Consider the following 12921-nt stretch of genomic DNA (forward strand, 5'->3'; position numbering starts at 1 on the left):
CACCAAGTGTACCTCAGTGTCTCAAAGCATTCAAAGAGGAAAATGGCACTTCACATCAAGTTGAAAAAGGAAACAATAAAAACCCAATTTTCATTTTTCTAAGTGAGGTAAATACACTGCCTTTTGTTTTTGAGACAGGATTGTATAATGTAGACCAGATTGGCTTTGAACTCATGTTCCTCCTTATTCCTTCTCCTAAGTGCTGGGGTAATAGGCATGTCCCACCACCCTGGACTTATATTGTTATTATTTTTTTTTGACCCAGTGTATGTTATACATTGTCAGTGCTTGTGCCAAGTGATTACCTTCATGATTTTGAGTTTTGACTTCACCTTTCAGTGGGAGTGTTATGCATTTATGCCCCACCATCACAAGAGATTTCAGGTTTTGTAGGCTGCATTCTATAAAGTCTGTTAACCAATAATGACAATTATTTTCTTTAGGTTTTTGAGAAGCTGAGTTACAACTGTAGAACTCACACTAGCTTTTAAAGATAAGGGTTCCTAATAACCCTGTGAACAGAACTGTTTCATATTCTGACCTTCTCCCTTTAGTTGTTCAAGTCCTTCATGCCAAGTGTATACTATTAGTGTAGGAAGGGGTTTGGTGGTGGAAATACCTTTACTTCCACAAATGCTTGCTGCTCGCCCTTTTCATTCCTGTTCATTGGGAAGATGTTAGGTTTCCTTATTCTGTGGCTATTATTTGGGGCTGGGGGTGGATAGAAATGGGAGCCAAAAATGTATTTTAAAAATTGAAGTGTATCAAGATATCACAGCCTGAGTTGGCCATAAAGATTCACAATTACATTTCCATCACAAAGCCCCTGGCCTGTCATATTTGGCCATGATCATTTATGTTTTGATTTCCATTTCTTTGGCGGGACAACACCCCAATTAGACAGATGAGCATTCAGTTCTGATATTGGAGCCCATCCTTGCTGGCCTAGGTTACTCCAGGACTCCTGTGGCCACTCTGTATTCAGCTGTGCTCTGGGAGTTAGAGCCCTGCTATCCACAAACTCATAGCATATGAAAATCTGTCTAGTTTAATATATGCCCAGCAATTTAACCTTGAACATACCCAAGATGCCCAGTAAAATGACCAGAATTTTCCTAGAATTCTCTGAGCTCTTGCCTCCCTGTCCTCTTACTCTGTGCTTGCTAGGTTGAGGCTTGGTGATGGGTAGGGAATTGTCAGAAATTCACTCTTCTCCCCTTAAGCCCTATGACTGGCTATCTACCTTAGCCATCCTGGTAGCAAACAGTATTCTTTAAAATATCACCCTGGAGCCACCTCTTAGAGAACTGTTATCGCATAAGCTGAGTGTTTTTTTTTTTTTTTAAATGAAGATGCTGACTTTCATGGAAAAAGAACCATTTTTCACTTAGAATTCATGTATTGTTATAATATAGAGCTCACCCTTCCATAGCAGTGGATTGGGTTGTGTGGCAGCATACCACACATCTTCAGTAAGGGAAAGGCAAAGGGGGAAATAGTCACACTTCTATTACTTGCAAGAAATGACAGCCACGGTCACAACCAGGGCTTCCTTTAGATTTCAAACCATTCCAAGGGAGAAGAAAAAGACAGGAAGAGTAAAAAAAAAAATCACATCAAAGATGGTTTTTCCATTTCATCAGGATCAGAGCTGTATTTCATGACTTAAAAAAAAAAATCCTTGTTCACTTAAATAACACTAAAATGCTTCCTGGTCTGGATATATCAGACCATTGGATGGCCACCGTTGACCGTTCATCTGCGACCCTGACTGCCACAGTCAATTCCTAAGAACTGCACTGCCACTTAATGTGACAAACACCCAGCCTCACCATTAAGGGCTCTTTGAGAAGGGCCATCCCCACATGAGATGAATTTAACAGCAGCCATTTGTCATTTTGCCCTTCCTTTGCTGGAGAGAGAGAGAAAAAAAAAATGCTAGTAATTTCTTTTGACTTAAACTGGGCATTCAAAAAGCTGCTTTTATTAATGAATCATATTAAACTACCAGTGAAAGGCTCCCTGACTCTGTTTAAATAACAGGCTATGATTCCTCTCCCCTCAAGCTCCCCCCACCCCCCATTTGGCTCCGCTGTTATTAATTGAGGAGTTTCTTTGTTTCTTTCCTAATGAAGCTAACAGAACACATCTGTCAGGTGCCCGTATTCTTTGCCTGTGTATAGTATGTAATAGACCAGCTGGAGGCTATGATGCCGCACAATACCCCTGGCCGTTACAGCAACTATTTATTCCTGGGCTTTTCCTCCGAAAGGGATTTGAAAAAAAAAAGTCTGAAATTTGGGCCTAATTGCTATTTACCCAGCGATAGACACCTGTTCTAGCTGAGACATTGGCCCATGAATCCCACACCTGAGACCTTAGAGAGAGGAGAGGGGAAATTTCCAGCAGCTGCCAGTACATTTAGATATAAAGAGCTTAGACTGGCCCCTTTTGTGTGCTTATATGTATATATTTTAAAATACTGTATGTTTAGTATGCACACCCATCACCAGAGGGTATATATTAAAGCTGTGTACTGTTATTTCACGGTCAATTGCTTATCTGAAGGCTACTGGTACTGGCATACAGCTACAACTGTGATCGCGTTTAACAGTGATGTGTGGAGGGAGGTTGAATCCAGTATCAATAACAGGCACGTGCCCTTCACAAACGTCTATTCGTGACTCCTAGGGGGAAATGGTTTCTTAGGATGGATGTGAGGGAAAAATAACAAACTGTAACTTTTCTCAGAAAGATTCAACCTTGTTTTATCCATCTCCTTTGCCAATAACTGTGACTTTCCCTGCCACATTGAGCTTGTCTCTTCATCCTGTTCCTAGCAACAGCTTTCTGCATATTTTTAAGTAAAACTTGGTATTTATCATTCTTTCTCTTTTTTATGGTTTACTTTCATAATGGTTATTTTGCCAATAAACCCTCAAGAGAAACAGCTTGTGATCACAATAATTCCCTTTACATGTGAAAAGAAATTAAAAATGTATAAAGTAATTAATAAAATTAATTTATAAACTCTGTATAACACAATTTAATGTATTACCCACTTCTAAGTTTAATCATTTAGAAACTCAAATTTACTAAAATGCTATTTAGTTCATAAAAAACAATTTCTTGCATTTGCAAAAGAATTAAAGTTGTAAGAATAGAAATATGTGTGTATAGATATGCATATGTTTCTATGTGCGTGCCCACATGTGTGATCTTTAACTTCACACATTCCAATTCTATTGCCTCATTTTTGCTTGCTCCCCCCCCCTCTCTGAGTGTGTGTATGTGTGTGAGGGAGAGAGAGAGAGAGAGAGGGAGAGAGAGAGAGAGAGAGAGAGAGAGAGAGAGGGAGGCTGAGAATAGATAGATTTAGTAGAAGCTCAAAACGAACACAACAGTATTGCATTATTATTTTATCTGGCCATTAATGGAAGACAATCGTAAAGCCAAAGCTAGCTTGGGGGCTTGGCAGGGGGATGAGGAGTAGAGATGGGAAAGGAGGAGAAAAGATGAACTAGTCTTTTCTTTCCCTTGTCTTTCATGTCATTTTCCCCCCAGACTTTTGAGTTTTTTGGTGGACTCCTCATTTGTATTATTGAAAGCCTTCTATTTACTTACTGTTTTAGAAATTTGGCCTTTCAGTGCAAAACAAATAAATGATACTTAATTTCTTACCAACCCATAAGATTATTTATTTCTCCCAAAGGACATATGAATCAAATTCCATACCAGTATGATAATTCACAAATAAAATTAAAACAATAAAAGAAATTTAAATAAAATTCCCAAATACAAGTCATAAATGGAAGGAAAATCACTTGAGTAATGTCAAGCACCCTTTTTTCATGTGCATGTGCATACCACACACACTCACACATCCACATAGGTCAGGAAACTCCCTTTGGTCTCCTCTTAAGCCAGGGAGGACGGAAGAGTCAGAGCCTCAGGAAGTGGCCTGGGTGACAGGAGAGATGGACAGTCCTCACATACAAATGAGTTCTTTGCCTCGGGGCTCACACGGTGGAGAGAGCTGAAGCTGAGACAGAAATTCATTTCCCTTGAGAAAAGAGAGAAGTGCACAGTAAATGTAGGGTCATGCCAGAACAGGTGATAATGAAATTAGAGTTAATGAAAGCTGGAAGAAACCAATGCCAGATGGGTTGGTGAAAACTGTTATCTGAGATGCATGCTAAAACCAGACATATATATCAGTATGGGAGAAAACAATTATTAGAGGCCCATGATTTTAAAAATGCATCCTATCTAGAGTAGGCCATCTCTTTTCTATTGTACATTACAGGATTATGACAAGGGTTGGTTCTAGGAAACAAATGATAAGGTTTAGTAGCTTCAGTTTCCTCTCTGGTAAAATGAAGTTGCCAACCTTTATTTGTTAGTTTTTTCCTCTCATCACTGTGAGAAGTGGTTTACTTTGGTCCATGTTCATGGTGCAGTCAATGCTGGGGGTGCAGCTAACATATAAGGCAGACAAGAAGTGTTTGTGAGGGGAAGACTGGAGAAGCACATTTCCAGGTCTGTCTATGGCGGCATTTCCAGAGACAATGGGATCATGAGGGCTCTGGCATACCAACAGCTTCATGGATACATGATGTGGTGGCATTATTGGCAAGAAATTAAAGGTAGGTGGAGCCTAGATGGAGGAAGTAGCTCACTCAGAGTGTTTTTTGAGGACATAGATTTTGCCTTGTGTCCTTTCCATTTCTCTGCTTACTGGCTGCCTAGAGGTGAAGAAAACCATGCATGACATGTTCCTACTGCCATGATGTACTGCACATGTACTTAAGGTCTATCAACCATAGACTGAATCCTCTGAAACTGATCCAGAAGAAATCTGTCCTTCCTTATGTGGTTTCTGTCAGATACTTTGGATATAGTGATACAAAATTGACTAACATGTGAAAGAACTAAATGAACAACTCTTTGTGGAACATCTAGTACAAGCATACAACACTGGTGTCGTGTATAATATTGTTGAACTTGTCACAGGACACTTTTCCCTTGGGGAGACACAAACATACATCTTCACCTCAAATACAGCAAAGGTAGCAGGCCAGTTGAGTACATCGGTACCAATTCAGTGCACCAATGAGCTTATCGGGGCTCACTTGCAGAGCATGGAAAGGGGTTATTAATAGAAATAAGGAGTCCTCAAAGCTGCCACTTTATGGGGTTTTCTGTGTCAAGATTAATCCTTGGATGCTCTTCCTGCACCTTCAGGATGAGGGCTTACTTACAGAACATGGAGGTCTAGTACCACGAAGTCTCATCCTACTCTGAATGATGACACCCCTGTGGCCACTTCCAGAAGCTCCTTGTCCCTGTCCGAGAGTATGAGACCACAGAGCAGACAGAGTGGAGCTCTCTATATTGGAACTTCCTCAGAGCATGCTCCTCCCTCAGCCTCTGGGTGAGGGCTTACTTAAAGAGCATGGAGACTCCAGAGATCTCACCTTAGTGGGGCTCATTGTCCCTTGATCTTTTTTTTTTTTTAAATTTTTTATTTATTTATTTGAGAGCAACAGACAGAGAAAGAGGCAGAGAGAGAGAGAGAGAGAGAGAGAGAGAGAGAGAGAGAGAATGGGCGTGCCAGGGCCTCCAGCCACTGCAAACGAACTCCAGATGCGTATGCCCCCTTGTGCATCTGGCTAACCTGGGTCCTGGTGAATCGAGCCTCGAACCAGGGTCCTTAGGCTTCACAGGCAAGCGCTTAACCGCTAAACCATCTCTCCAGCCCCTCCCTTGATCTTTTACTCTCTATATGCTCTAGCTCCTCCTGAGGACATGAGAACTCATGCATTTTTTTCTTATAGCTGGCATAGGAGATGCCTGACTCTCAGGTGGGGGTGGGTCTGAAGACCCTCCCCACATCTTCCCTCATGAGTTGACCCAGCTTATTTTAATAAAGCTAGCAATAGTTGTTTATACCTTACAATGCAGAGGAAGTTTGCCATACAACAAACTGTGTGTGTGCTTGTGATGCGGTGTGTGGATGTATATTATATGCACATGTGTGTGACCTGTATGCAGTCATGTGGAAGTCAGAGGCACATGCCAGGTGTCCTTCTCTATCCCTTACATATTTACTTGAGATGGAGTTTCTCACTGAACCTGGAGCCTTTGGTCAGACTGGTTGACAGTGAGTCCTAGCAATTCTTCTGTATTCCCCCTCCACACACACAGGACTGGAGCTACATATGTACATGGGCATACTCAGCTTTTTACATCATGTTTGATTTCAAGCTTAGGGCCTCATGCTTTGAGGTGAGTGCTCTTCCTTGCTGAGCCATATTCTTAGCCCCCACATTATCATATTTTTTGTAATAAGCAAGGAGGTCTCATAAAAACATCAGTGCAGGCGCTAGCAATTGGCCTATAAATGTAGTTGTTTATTATTGGGACCACTAATAGTGAATATACCACACCAGAAAAATGAACCATAAGTATATGTTGCTGCTCTTAAGAGGTTTTCATACAAGCAATATATTATTAAAGATAAAGATTTTGTCAGGGGTAAAGGAACTAAGTTATATGAAAGTAACACACAAGACAATTGTTAAAGGGAATTTTTGTTCTGACAAGGGTTAGCATTGGTCCTACAATGATGTGAATTTTGAGCTTACTACAGGTATAGGTTGAGATGGGTTGGCAAGTTTTTCTTCCCAGAGTATATTGTTCATAATGCCACCCTGTTAACTTGAGTATGAGGCATATTATTAGTCATTTGGTAAATAAATCCTTCTTTCTCTGGGTTGGGATTCATCTATCAGAGTGTACATTTTCCTCATCTTGCAGGAATAGGGAATGACATGCATGCAGAGGTTACATTTAAGGCTGTTCTAAATACTTTCTAGAACTCTTATCCTGAACACATTCCACACAGAAACCCACCTATTCCAGTAGGTGTTTTTAAGTCCACCACGATCCTCCCTGGAAGAGAGAGATCAGGTTCAGGAATTGGGCTCTGCCACCAGACACACACACATGAGATGCAGATGCAGAGGTCACAAGGACAGTAATCTCTCAGAAAGCATGCTGTCAAAGGTGTTTGGTTTTGTGGTGTTGTTGCTGGCTGAGTTCCTAGCATTCAAGTTTTAACGCCATCTTGTCAAACAGTATTTACAGGATGTTTCAGCATCAAAGAATCTGGTATGGTGGAATAGTTTCATTGTCTAGTTTGAAAGTTGGCTTTTTTTTTCTTGGTTTTCCAAGGTAGGGTCTCACTCTAGCCCAGGTTGACCTGGAATTCACTGTGTGGTTTTAGGGTGGCCTTGAACTCACAGTGATCCTTCTACATCTTCCTTCAGAGTGCTGGGATTAAAGGTGTGCACCACCACGGCTAGCTTATAGTTGGCTTTTGAGACTGGGTCACACTCTGTAACAAAGGCTGGCTTTGAACTCAAAATTTTCCTGTCTCAGCTGCCCAAGGGCTAGAATTATAGGTATGCAGCACCATGACTAACTCTTTAAACTTACTTTTTTTCATTTTGTATATGCCTGTGTGGTGTGCATGCATGTTCATATGTGTGTGTTGTGGGGGTGCATACACATTGATGCTTGTGCATGTGGAGACAAGAGGTTGATGTGAAGTGCCTCCCTCTATCACTTTCCATATTATTTATGAATACAGCATTTCTCTGAACCCTGAGTTCACCAATTTTAGCCATGCTGGATAGCTAGCTTGCTCTGGGGATCTACCCCTCTCCACCTGTCACACACTGGGACTACAGGCGTGCACCATCATATCTGCTAGTTACCTGGGTACTGGCATCTGAGTGGTCCTTCATGCTTTCCTGGAAAGTGCCTTACCCATTCAGGCATCTTACCAGCCCTTCTAAAGTTTTAAATAAAGTCCTTTTCTGTTTCCACTAAGCTAGAGTGAACTATTATTTTTATTATGAGTGCTTATTGAAATATCACCTATTTTCTTTTTCAATAGGTTGTTATTGTGGCTGTGGTTTGATTTTTGAGACAGATTCTCACTTTGTGGCTTGCCCTCAAATTCACTGACAACTTAGACTGCAGGGAAATCCTTTTACCTTAGCCTTTTAAGAGGGGTTATAGGCCTTTGTCACCATGCCATGCTTCATGATTTCTAATATAATAAGAAGTAAGGGAAAAGTAAGTTATGTTTTTTTTTGTTTGACCAGGGCAGCACTCTGTAGCCCTTGCTAGCCTAAAACTACCCACTATAGTGGTACAGTATGGCCTCAAACTTTCTGCTTGAGCTTAGAAAAAATAAAATTACTGTAAAATACTTGTACACCCTCTGTCAACCTTTTCTTATGTAAATACAATACAGCAACATACAGTTTAGGTATTGGACAGTATTCCTTTTCTCCTTTAATAAGTGACATTTAAATTTTTAAAAGTTGAGGTAAGCAGTTGATGTAGTCAGCTTTCTATCACTATGACGAAATTCCTTGACATGTACAACTTAGAGAGGGAAGGGTTTATTTTGGCTTGTTATTTCAGTGGTTTCAATCTATGGTCAATTGGTCACATTGGCATGGGCTTCTTTTCCAGTACTCATGTTTGTATTTATGAATATAGTACAGATGGTAGTTTATAGAATATAGTTAGCTGATAAAATTATAAAAAAACAATCAGCAACATCTTGGCAAAACAGTAATTTATGGCAATTCTCCAAAAGTAACATAGATCCAAGTTCAATAGTAAAGAAAAAAAAATCACCAGCAGTTGCTACATTAGCACTTGCAAAACTATTTTCAATCTCATTTCATGTTTGGAGCAGCAATTATTTTTCAGATGAGAAGCCTAGATGGCAGAGGTGTGGTTTTTTTTTTTTTCGGGGGGGGGGGTAACCTAGGTCAGAAAGCTACTGGCAGTGACAAGCAGTGTGTTTCCCTGGTCAGACAACCAAGTGAGGAGGTAGCTATTCTGAGAAGCTCCCAAGCAGAGATGCTTGCGCTCATCTAGTGAGAGCTATGGAAGGAGCAGGAACTTCTCTGAGATGCTCCAGGGTAGTCAGAACCAGGGTGTCAGTGCAGCAGCTTGGATGTGGCTCTTTGCTGATGACAGAATTATAAGTATCTTGTTACATTGCCACACATGGTGACCCTTGAGTTCTCCTAGCATCACTGCTATTGAGCTTTTGCATTCAGTGTTAGTGTATTTCTCTTACCAGCACATAAAAGACATCTTCCACACCTTGTCTGCTCTTGGCTAAGATTTCAGTCAGTGGAATTCCATAATTCTTGACCAGTTCATGGAATTGCTTTGTTTCTACTGTCTTTGTTGGCCACTCCTATTTATTTCTTACAAGCGCTATAGGTACATTATTTAAGTCTTTTACTCACTTAATCTGCTCCCTGTGGAGGTCAATATCTACAAATCGCTTGCCATTCTTTTTTATTTTCTTTATTTATTTGAGAAATAAATAGAGAGAAAGAGGTAGACTGAGATAGTGAGACAATGAGTATGGGCATACCCGGGCTTTCTTCCACTGCAAATGAACTCCAGACACATATGCTGTATTTTGCATCTGAAATTTTATTATATGGGTACTGGAGAACTAACCTGGGCCATCAGGCTTTACAAGCAAGTGCCTTTGACAACTGAGCCATCTTCCCATCCCTGGTTTGCTATTTTTGATGGCAAATATTAGGAATGCTTTCTCTGTCCTCATGTACTCTTGTACCCTCATGGTACTAGACCCCCTTGTCCAGCTGCATCTCGTGTGTCCAACAGACAGATCTTGCTATCAATTACTTCTATGGTGGCATCACATTCACCCACAAAATGGTTCTTCATTTGCTAGGTTGTCAATGCACTTCTCCCATCATCACCTGCTCCAACCAACACGTTTGTGCTCGGTCATTTCACATCAGAGAGTACCTCAGTGCCACTAACTTTTGTTTAAATGGATTTTGATTCTCATCTGAGAAAACTGTCTGAGACCCCAGGATTGGCACTTCCTATGCTATGGGCTTCTGTTGAAGATCAATACACATGAGCCTTTGGGAACATCTTATGTCCAAACTGAAGCAATGGTATGTTGAGGCAGCACTTCATAAGGAACCATCCACCCTGTCCTTGTGGTCACCCTGAACATTAGGGGGATGTTAGGATATTGTTATCTGTGATCCCTTTGTCATTATGTGTCTAGGGGATACTAGCTATACCCTTGTCTTTAGGTATAGGTCACTCATGAGGTCCAAGCCTTTGCTTATTAGTGCAATCCTACTTGTTGGGCATAACTGTGGGGCATGAATTTGGTACAATGAAGGGGAAAATGCTCCAGATGCTTCTTGGAAAGTTCTCCTAAGACAGTTTCCAGAAACGTTAGTATCTTCTCATGCATATTGAGAAACAGCTCCTTAACAGGGTTGTTGACTGCCTTATGTTAGCTGTAAGAGGCCATGACCAAGATGAACATGACCGTGAGAGACATGGCAGGAAGCCAGAGGGAGACTATCTGGTTGGTGCTAACCCTAACCCACTCTGAAGTCCACCTACATATGTATGTTCTGCTAATGGAAAATAACTCTTTTTTTTTTACCATTTAAAAATATTTTATTTGTATTTATTTGAGAGAAAGAAGGAGAGAGAAAAAATGGGCACACAAGGAACTCCAGCCACTGCAAACAAACTCCAAACACATGTGCCACCTTGTGCATCTGTCTTACGTAGGTCCTGAGGAATCAAACCAAGGTTCTTTGGCTTGGCAGGCAAGCGCCTTAACTGCTAAGCCATCTTCCAGCCCCTTGTTTACCATTTTGTACTGTGTTCTCTGTTGCTTGCAGTGAATGCATACTTATTATCCAAAGGTATTTTAAAGCAATGCTACTGAATATATGACTTATCTGTATTCTATGAACTGTTAAGAAAGGGGATCCCATCAATTACATGGTGCAATGTTTTTGTTATTTAGAAGTTTTGCAGAACTTTGCAGAGGTCTGGTGTGTCTGGTCATGTCTGTGACTTGGGGGAGGTCTGGTGAGTCTGGTCATATATGCAACTTGGGGGAGGTCTGGTGTGTCTGGTCATATCTGTGACGTTGGGGAGGTCTGGTGTGTTTGGTCATGTCTGCGACTTGGGGGAGGTCTGGTGTGTCTGGTCATATCTGCAACTTGGGGGAGGTCTGGTGTGTCTGGTCATGTGTGCGTTGGGGGAAGTCTGGTGTGTCTGGTCATATCTGTGACTTTGGGGAAGTCTGGTGTGTCTGGTCATATCTGTGACTTGGGGGAGGTCTGGTGTGTCTGGTCATATCTGTGACTTGGGGGAGGTCTGGTGTGTCTGGTCATATCTGTGACTTGGGGGAAGTCTGGTGTGTCTGGTCATATCTGTGACTTGGGGGAGGTCTGGTGTGTCTGGTCATGTCTGTGACTTTGCAGAGGTCTGGTGTGTCTGGTCATGTCTGTGACTTGGGGGAGGTCTGGTGTGTCTGGTCATATCTGTGACTTGGGGGAGGTCTGGTGTGTCTGGTCATGTCTGTGATTTGGGGGAGGTCTGGTCTTATCTGCAACTTGGGGGATTGTACCTTCTCCAGTTTTCACTGAGTTTCTATTAAGATTGCCTCCCTTTATATCTTCAGTTCTAGAGGTAGTTATTTCTTTCTATTTGAGCCACAATGGTAAATTCTGATTCTTGACCATCCCGTGGCTGGTAAAAAGCCAATTCTTGGAGCTTGGAAGATAGTTCAGTTGGTAAGGTGCTTGCCATATGAGCAGGAAGACCTAAATTCATTTGCCAGTATCCATGTAAAGTGCCAGGCTTGGTGGCACACATCTGTAATCTCAGCATTGGGGAGGTAGATACAGAAGGATCTCTGACTCACTGGTTTGCTAATCCAGTTTAATCTGTGAGGCCCAGGCCAATGATAGACTCTGACTCAGAGGAGATGGATGGTATTACACATATGAACACACCCAACTCATACACATGCACACTCATGAACACACCCATAAACATGAACACACACATAAACATACACATGCACATGCACACATACACATGTGCATGTGAATATACATATGTGCATAAATATTTTTAAATTTAATTCTTATAGAGAACTTTTCAACTCATAATCTTTATACTCAGGGCCTCCTTGCTTGGTTAATCCTTACCACTAAGAACTCTGTGGGCTGGGGTATTATTAGTCAGTGACCTGCATTTGGATCCTTAGAACCCATGTAAAGCCATGTAGAACTTGAGTATTTCTCTTGATGGTTCACCATTACTGTCCATAATCCTAAATCTCGTACGTGCTCAAACGCATCTGTGCCACTTCTGACTTCTGAGTAGTCCTTGCCCATCAGGCTTTTCCTGGGAGATGCTATTTTCTCACACTCTGCCCGCAGCCTCTCTGTTCTCCAGCTCACACACACACCACTGTCACACTACAGTAACTATTCCTTGCCCGAAGATCAAGAGCTTCTATGGTCTTATTCCCTTGGAAATACATATTTTTATTCTTAAAAGTCACACCCTTTTATTGTGCTTCTGGTATGTACCTGCCAGTGTTTCAATTACTGTAGATATAAACATGAGATACCCATTGTCAAAGGTTGGAGAAAGACAGGCAAGCTAATGATTATGCTGCAGTATGAATGTAGCACAAACCTGTGTTTTGTTGATTATACTACTCTGGACAGTAAAAACTGGGTCACTTTAACATATATATATATATATATATATATATATATATATATATATATATATATATTCACCTTATTTGAGGAAAGCAATATCTCCTGTGATATTTCTTTCATCTTCAATTCCTGTTCTCCCATATATTTTCTATAAGACCTTTGGCTTCTTACCTAAATTCACTATGTCTCAGTTTCTTCACTTTTTAATGGAAGATAACAGTAAATTCCATTTCAGAGAGTTGTTACAAGAAATAAAAAATAAATATTTATGAAAATCTTATTT

At 41.0% G+C, this 12921-nt stretch overlaps 1 pseudogene; it reads right to left on the minus strand.

The window, feature by feature from the left end:
- Positions 1-9145: 9145 nt before the first annotated feature.
- LOC123455529 overlaps positions 9146-12921 on the minus strand; it is a 105605-nt pseudogene continuing 101829 nt past the window's right edge.

The sequence above is a fragment of the Jaculus jaculus genome, chromosome 17 (genome assembly GCF_020740685.1).
Source record: "Jaculus jaculus isolate mJacJac1 chromosome 17, mJacJac1.mat.Y.cur, whole genome shotgun sequence".
NCBI lineage: Eukaryota > Metazoa > Chordata > Mammalia > Rodentia > Dipodidae > Jaculus > Jaculus jaculus.